The 8193-nt window shown below is 38.5% G+C and overlaps 1 long non-coding RNA gene across 1 annotated transcript; it reads right to left on the bottom strand.

Moving 5' to 3' along the window:
- Window positions 1-5246: 5246 nt before the first annotated feature.
- LOC117970226 (uncharacterized) lies at window positions 5247-7765 on the bottom strand. Its single transcript, XR_009309734.1, has 4 exons — window positions 7455-7765; window positions 7100-7204; window positions 6497-6567; window positions 5247-6026 (listed from the first exon to the last, which is right to left on the bottom strand). It is a non-coding gene; the product is annotated as an uncharacterized LOC117970226 (long non-coding RNA).
- Between the last annotated feature and the right edge of the window lie 428 nt (window positions 7766-8193).

Here is an 8193-nt window from a genome sequence, read left to right as displayed (position 1 = left end):
GCGTCTCATAAATGACTCATTAATGATAAAGACGCGAAAGGGGGAGATTACTGACCCTCCCCGTGAATCCCAGCGTATGAAACACTCCCGCTGCGGATAGAAGTGTTCCTGTCCAGCTGCGCTTTGCATGCGCACTTGGACCCGCTTCTCCACGTCTCCATCTGGATTGTCAGGCGGCTTGTAGCGGCGTAGCTCTCTCTGTCTCCCTGTCCCTCTCCGCCCTCCTTCACTTTCATCCCGGAGCTCGGCGTTCCCTCCGCCACGAGGTTACCGGAAATGAACCACCGGACCGGAACCGAAGGCGAGGAGAGGCCCCGGATTAGACACACTAATGTCAGGGTCGACTTGGAATCGAGCGCGCTGCCTGAGACAGCCAGGGGGGCCAGGATAGACACTGAGGAATCATCTGAAACATAATAATAATAATAATAATAATAATAATAATAATAATAATAATAATAATAATAATAATAATAATAATAATAATAATATTGTATTTAATTGCATTTTATAGCATTGAATTAATATGGGCAATATCAGGGTAATTGCGTTTAATGAACAAATTTGGGTTACTTAGTAAATACATGTGTGGAGTAATGGTTAGAGCTCTGGATTCTTGACCGGAGGGTCGTGGGTTCAATCCCAGGTGGGGAACACTGCTGCTGTACCGTTAAGCAAGGTACTTTACCTAGATTGCTCCAGTAAAAAAACAACTATATAAATGGGTAATTGTATGTAAAAATAATGTTATATCTTGTAACAATTGTTAGTCTCCCTGGATAAGGGCGTCTGTTAAGAAATAAATAATAATAATCATTGTAATGTTATTATACAATGGACTAATTATGTGGAAGTATGAGCCATTGAAGTCCTGACCAGCTTCCTGCGCCTCGTCAGACCTGTACAGCTCAACTCTTCCCTTCTGGACTATATCGCACTCTGCAGATGCATTTATCTGCTCCCTATTTTATTGTATTTAATCCTGCACTGAACCCAATCTGTAGGACCTTGTATTTCACTTGCACTCGTATCTAACCCTGATGAAACTATCAACACTGTTCTCCGCTCTTGAGCTGCCCCGATATAAAATCTTACTGTGTTTTGTATTTGCTCTTTGTATAAACTCACCTCCAGACACGATCACAACGGACGCGTTTGAGAATCTCAAAGAGCCGCCACTGCCTTCAGCGCAGTAATATCGCCCGCTATCGTTTCTCTGCGTGTCCCGGATTGTTAACGTGACTCTATTGCTCTCTACGGTGCTGGTGATCCTGCATTGGGAGCCCGGATCTCCGCATTCACCAGGGAATGGCTCGCTCAGTCCCCCGCTCGCGTTGTCTCGGAACCAGCGGACCTGATCGGTAGATTCGAAGACACAGGGTACGGTAACGAGCTGTCCGACCCGAGCGAAATAATAAGCGGGATTTGCACTGAGAAAAAGAAAAACTGCAAAAAAATGATAATAAATGAGACACAGATAACATGAGTTTATAATAAAACAGGACTAATGTTGAGGATGCATCTCCTATTATTATTATTATTATTATTATTATTATTATTATTATTATTATTATTATTATTATTATTATTATTTATTTCTTAGCAGACACCCTTATCCAGGGCGACTTACAATCGTAAGCAAATACATTTCAAGTATCACAGTACAAGTGATAATACAATTAAGAGCAAGATATTGCGCCATGCGATTTAAAGAAGAATTCTTCCAGTAATTGTAAACACTTTACATGAAGTGTCTCTGATTGCTGTGTATTTGTATACATGCTTAGCATTACTTACACATAGTTACAGTGATATTATGCACACTTACAATGCACGATATACGCAAGCACACAATTGTATCAGCAAAGCTTTAGGGTTAATGTTAGGGATAGGGTTAGTTATTATTATTATTATTATTATTATTATTATTATTATTATTATTATTATTATTATATTTTAATGTTCACATTTTTCAGTGACAGTTTGAAAGCAAACGGTGGAGGTAATAATAATAATAATAATAATAATAATAATAATAATAATAATAATAATAATAATAATAATAATAATTTCTCGTTCTTCTCAGACGGAGTACATAAATAAATAAATAAATAAATAAAGACTTGCCTTCAGAATAGAATATTGCCACAGTTAGAATGCGGATCATTCTATTACGCACTAAGCGCTCCATTGAGACAAGGCGCTCGTTTGCAATCCGCCTCACAGGGCTCTGTAGACACGGAAAGAAGCGCGGTGCTGTGTGGATCAGACAGGCGTGGCGGTCGAGTCTGGTTCTGAGCGGGAAGGGGACCTTACTGCGCAAGAGAAGAGAGGCTGTCTGTTATTTCCTGTCTCAAAACACTCAGAACAATACTTAGATATATTTATATATAACAAAAGATTAAAATGAAAATTGCATGGGTGGTTTTTGCACCTTATTGATCGATTCGTCTGTCTGAAACGACCACGCGTTGGTGCTGATCTTCAGTGGAAAATAATAAACCACAAGCACTGAAACCCGATTAACGGCTATAGTGCGCGTCGATACCGTTACACACCCCTCCCCCCACACCCCCCCCCAACACACACCCCCAACACCCCCAACACCCACACACCCACACACCCACACACCCACCTCGCTCATGTCACTGAGTCCTGGGACCAGGTGTCTTTATATTACAATTACAATATAATTTAAATAATAAAACAAATATCTGAAAAACAACAGAAAACTAAAGAATGAATATATCTGAAACGCACACATTTGGAAAGAGCACCGTATACCAAATACTATAATAATAATAATAATAATAATAATAATAATAATAATAATAATAATAATAATAATAATAATAATAATAATAATAATAATAATAAGGTTCACTTTATCATTAATAATCTCAAGACACTCGTGCATTTCATTGTGGAGTCTGGAAGCTAGTCTTGATGTAGAGTCGCGGATTGTTTTAGTTTTTACAATGCTTCAGCGTGCATTGCCGTGCGTCGTGGAACAGGCTTATTAAAATCCACATGAAAGTATGTTGCTATTTCAGTCAATAGGGGATTGCAGCTCACTGTGCCGAGTTAACACGCAGAGTTTGCATTTCATTTTCAGTCTGAAACAGCTCCTTTAAACAAAGCGTTCAGCAGCAAAAGGGGCGCTTTCATCACAGACTGCTCCGGTTCTGTTTTATTTTCAAATGCAATTTACTAATAGTCTGGGTCGTGTTTAATGGTCGCTTCAGCGCGTCGGTGTTGTCGAATTTGCTTCTCGTTTTATAACAATGACATCCCCTCCTGTTCTGAAGCACGCAGATCGGGCACAAGGTTCTAAAGGCTCGCTAATTCGGTGCTGCAACCTGACACCTCGAGTCTTGTGTGGATCTTTAGGCGTAAAGCTGCACAAATTATATTGAACTGTATGATTTTAAAGATACCATAAGCGTTTTCAGAACAGCTTGAATATAATATAATATGAACTATATTATATATTAACTATATTAGTATTAACTATTAACTGAATAACTCCCTTAATAAAAAAAAAAAAAAATGCTTTTATTAGCAAATTCTGCAATGCGCAATTTCTTTCGCCAATAAAGCCTGTGGTTTCTAGTATTAAAAGACTGATCAATTAATTGATTGTATTTTTTGTCCCTCAAAATAATCTCGTGTTTTGTTTTTCTATTCATATCCTCTAAAAATAAACACGTTGTGGTCATTTTATGAATTCATAAAGACGCGCAAACAAACCAATATTAGAGAAATAAAATACATGCACGCACCCTGCTCTAGTGTTTCCATGTGGGCACGCGTGTGTTTTTAACTCGTGGTTCTGTTGCGGTCAGCAGGTGTATTCAGTTATTCTGTCCTCCTGTGTGTATTAACATAGAGGCTGTGGAGCGGTTTAATGCACGCTGCTTTCACAAGGTATTCAGTGCAGACGCGTGTTGTCAAAACCCGCAACGAGCTCTCTCAGCGCGAGGTGATTTTCCACTAGACTGCAATCGGCAGAAGGGTATTTCTGCACAAAGGCGGCTCCTTGCATGCTTCATATCGTGAACGTGCATGCTGGATTAGAATCGGTGCTTTTTTGCATTTGGGGGGGTGGGCGCTGCTTTCAGTTAATACATTTAAATCATTGAACTCCCCTGCATTGGGGTCTGTACATTTTCCCTTCCAATGACGACACACACACAATGTAATAATTACTATGGGAGTGGTTGCACCTTTAATGAACTACTGAGGGGTTGCAGAAATAAACTTAAACTTCAATGGAAATCGAATCCCAGGTAGCCCCACATGTGCAATCGCACTCATGTTAAGATTCTTAGTGTTCCTGTACTTGTATGAATGGGAGCGCTATCTTCAAACAACATCACCTTTTAATATGGATCACATCTCATGATTCTCACAACACACCGAAGAAGACGGCACCTGTTCAAATTCTTTTTCACAGACACTTTTATTTTTATTATTAGTACTATTTAAATGTACAATTATTCAAATACAGTGACTATTATTAGTACTTCAGCAAAATATGTTTTTATATGATATCATAATAATATACAAGATGTTTAGAATACAACAAAGAAAGAAAAAAAAAGATTTGTGGGCGTGCAGCATGAGAGGCTTGCTTGAAATTGAGTCCGGCTGTTTAAAGTTCATTTCAATACAAATACAAAAATACAAAAGAACATAAGAACATAAGAACATAAGAACATTTACAAACGAGAGGAGGACATTCAGCCCATCTTGCTCGTTTGGTTGTTAGTAGCTTATTGATCCCAGAATCTCATCAAGCAGCTTCTTGAAGGATCACAGGGTGTCAGCTTCAACAACATTACTGGGGAGTTGGTTCCAGACCCACACAATTCTCTGTATAAAAAAGTGCCTTCTAATTTCTGTTCTGAATGCACCTTTATCTAATCACCATTTGTGACCCCTGGTCCTTGTTTCTTTTTTCAGATCGAAAAAGTCCCCTGGGTCGACATTGTCTATACCTTTTAGGATTTTGAATGTTTGAATCAGATCACCACGTAGTCTTCTTTGTTCAAGACTGAATAGATTAAATTCTTTTAGCCTGTCTGCAAACAACATGCCTTTTAAATCCGGGATAATTCTGGTTGTTCTTCTTTGCACTCTTTCTAGAGCAGCAATATCCTTTTTGTAACGAGGTGACCAGAACTGAACACAATATTCTGAGGTCTTACTAATGCATTGTAAAGTTTTAACATTACTTCCCTTGATTTAAATTCAACACTTCTCACAATATATCCGAGCATCTTGTTGGCCTTTTTTATAGCTTCCCCACATTGTCTAGATGAAGACATTTCTGAGTCAACATAAACTCCTAGGTCTTTTTCATAGTTCCCTTCTTTAATTTCAGTGTCTCCCATATGATATTTATAATGCACATTTTTATTGCCTGCGTGCAATACGTTACACTTTTCTCTATTAAATGTCATTTGCCATGTGTCTGCCCAGTACTGAATGCTGTCTAGATTATTTTAAATGACCTTTGCTGCTGCAACAGAGTTTGCCACTCCTCCTATTTTTGTGTCGTCTGCAAATTTAATATTTTACATGAAGTGTCTCTCATTACTTTGTATTTGGTAAATGCATGCAGACTGGCACATCATTACAATGGTATTATGCATAGTTACAAAGTGCTTAGTGTGGATGTCTTTTTGCACAATATATGCAAGTACACAGCGGTATCAGCAAAGGGTTAGGGTTAGTGTTAGGGATAGGGTTATATCAAGCACAGAGATTTCCACTGTAAGTACATTGTAACAATGCAAAATAACATTGTAATTGTGTTACGCATGTATTTACTAACTACTATGTAAATGCACAGAGAATTGGACTTGGAATTGAAAGAGTATACAGCTCTCTCTCTCTCTCTCCCCCTCTCTCCCTCTCTCTCTCTCTCTCTCTCTCTCTCTCTCTCTCTCTCTCCACAATACAAACATCTCCACGGCTGCATTTATAGATCAGCATCACAGATTGAGCGATGCGTACTCCGTCTGAGAAGAAAGAGAAAGGGTTCAGGTGTTAGAGGACAGCACAGGGTTACAATGCAAGCCTCATATTTAAATACAGTGTAGTTTACATTAAGTACAGTAATACTACTAGGATGCAGCAAGTTAGGATCACAAGTTATATCTACAATGGCATATTAGTATTGCAATAGTGCATTGGTTACATATTACTGTACACAAGCCACATCGTAATTAGACACAAGTATGTGCTACATATAGCAGGTATTTTGTTTTGGTTTAATATCTTCTATAAATGTATTGACTATGATTTGTGAACTGGTTGAGAATCCCTATCTGCATTAATAATCTATCTTTTCTACTTTCATCTAAAGAAGAAACCTTGAGGTCTTGAAAGCCTGGGATTAATTATTGTTTAGTTAGTCCAATGAAAGGTATCGCCTCTCCTTCTCTTTGTCTATCAATAAATAAATACAACCCTGAATCAGATCGTTTACCGAGTAATCCTGGACTGTTCTGTGTCGGGCGGGGCGCTGGGGACGGCAGGGAGCATCGCTGGACTTGTGATCTATAGATTGTAAAAAAAAAAAACATGTTATTATAGCAAGACTTTATAGTTCAGTAAAAATGCAATCAAATAAACAAAACAGGCTTTTTATTATTATTATTATTATTATTATTAATATTATTATTATTATTATTATTATTATTCATTGGCAGACGCGTTCATCCACAGCAACTTACAGAGACTAGGGGGTGAACTATGCATCATCAACAACCACTGCTGCTGCTGCAGAGTGACTTCCAATTGGATCTTGTTTGTTTTACATCTCATCTGAAGGACGGAGTGCAAGGAGGTTCAGTGACTTGCTCGGGTCACACACAGTGAGTCATGGGCTGAGCTGGGATTTGAACCAGGAACTTCTGGGGTACCAAGCCCCTTTCTTTAAACACTGGACCACCAAGCCTCTTTATTATAATAATACTTCACAGTTCAGTAAAATGTAATAAACAGGGTCTAGTGTATATGATATGAATGATATGCGGATATTTCAAATGCAGAAACACCAGCGATCACAAAGAGAATATCCAGCAGTTACCGGTTTTAGTTTTATGAAGTCTTCTGTAAACACACGCCACAGACACCAGGACCAGAATTAGCAGGAGAACGGGGGGCAGTCCGTAAAACAACACAGGAACGCAATCTGTAACCAAACATGCACCGCAGATATTAACAATACACATTATAATGTGTTATTATTATTATTATTATTATTATTATTATTATTATTATTATTATTATTATTATTATTATTATTATTATTATCATTATCACACTATGTTTTGTGTTTTTAAGTGTGTGTTCTTTAACAGAATATGCAAAAGCAGCTTTTTTACATTGTAACTTTTTTCTGCTCAAATTTCAAATAATGACCCTTCAGCTACGTAATTCACCTTGCCTTCGGAGTGACGCGGAGACTTTTTCTGTGACGTTGGTGATGTTGTTGTAAACCTCGCACTTTACAGCGCCGCTGTTCCAATGATCTGCGCTGATTGTGACGTAGCTGCGCACGCTATAGGACCCGTCGGGTTCGATCTCTCCCTCCTCCGCGATGCCCGGCGCGTCTGCCTCGGCGCCGATAGTCCAGAGGACTCGGTGCCGCCCCGGAGACGTGTCTCTCACCAAACACAGCACCGGAACCGGCTCGGTCCAGTCCGAATCGCCTTCAAACAGACCCGGAGAGTATAACTCCACACTCGGGACAGTCAGGGGGTCTTTGAATAAACAAATATATTGTAAGTTTAGTCACCTTGAAAAACAAAGTGAAGTTGCTGACGTCAGGGATCAAATGTTATCGTTACTCTTCACACCGCTCACTTTCTGCTGTTCACTCTCATTGTAAACCCAAAGCGTGCTCTTATTATTCTCTGATTATAAATGAAAAAATAATTATCATCATCACATATTGTTTGATTTCATTTGTCAGCTTCTGTCTCTGAATGTAAAGCAGGGTAGTTAGGGCCCTGAGTTTTTTTTTTTTTTTTTTTTTTTTTAGCAATTTGTTTTTACATTTATGCGTTTTGGACTGCAAACGAGGAATTACAAATATTAAAACTCCAATTATAGAACTTCTAATGATTCTATTTCGAACCCTTTAAACGCATTCTATAGAATCCTTCCTTCTAGTGTCCA

This window comes from Acipenser ruthenus, chromosome 32, assembly GCF_902713425.1.
Source record: "Acipenser ruthenus chromosome 32, fAciRut3.2 maternal haplotype, whole genome shotgun sequence".
NCBI lineage: Eukaryota > Metazoa > Chordata > Actinopteri > Acipenseriformes > Acipenseridae > Acipenser > Acipenser ruthenus.
The sequence above is the reverse complement of the archived record's forward strand: the minus strand, read 5'-3'. Positions and strand labels throughout refer to the sequence as shown.